Here is a 906-nt window from a genome sequence, read left to right on the forward strand (position 1 = left end):
TGTGTCTCCAGTGTTGTCCCCTGTAGGGCTATGGGTCAGTGAAGATGTCGTGTCTCATAGTGGGGCCGGCCATATGGTCCTCTCTGTGCATTGTTTGCTCTGAGCAGGGATATCGTCCTCAAGGCTTGGTGGGCCAGGTTTGCTCCACTCTCTCTTCCTCCCCCTTCATTTGCTCCCGTGTGCTCTCATCAAACATGTCACTCTCCATGAGCTGTAGCTTCAGTGCTATCCTCTGAAGTAAATTCTTCTGGGTGGAGGGGCAGCTGTCCATGTAGCTGGGATTGGGGCTGGCCCTGCAGACTTTTCCACTGGTTCCCTACTCCATGGCAGCATGTTGCATTCACATCTTGGAGCACCGGGTTGAAGTCTGGTCCCTCTTTCCCTGTGGAGATATAAACAATCCCCTCCCCTTGGGTGGGTTAGTGCCCTGTGCTCCTTCTACCCATTTCTTTCTCCACCCACCCCCTCCTTTTCAGTTGGCTACCATATGTATCCCTGGGTTTGATCTGGTCCCTGCCATACTACCTGGACCCTACCCCAGGAATGTTTGTGTACAGTAGCTTTTTCCCTATGCCCCCTTTGCATTTTTTTTAACGTTTACCTCAGTGGACTCATGTTGTACTTGTTCTTTTGTGCTTGGCTTACTTCACTTAGCATAATTCCCTCCAGTTCTTCCCATGCGGTGATATGCTTCATGTGTTCATCACTGCTTTTTAGTGATGCATAGTACTCCATTGTATGTATGTACCACAGTTTTTTAACCCATTCGTCTGTTGATGGAAATTTGGGTTGTTCCCAACTCCTTGCAATTGTGAACTGTGCTGTGATGAACATTGGAGCACAGATGTCTGACTGTGGTTTCCTTCTTGCCTCTTCTGGGTATATACCCAGTAGGGGGATTGCTGG

The sequence above is a fragment of the Echinops telfairi genome, unplaced genomic scaffold (genome assembly GCF_000313985.2).
Source record: "Echinops telfairi isolate 266 unplaced genomic scaffold, ASM31398v2 ScPeMD7_25;HRSCAF=90, whole genome shotgun sequence".
Taxonomy (NCBI): Eukaryota; Metazoa; Chordata; class Mammalia; order Afrosoricida; family Tenrecidae; genus Echinops; species Echinops telfairi.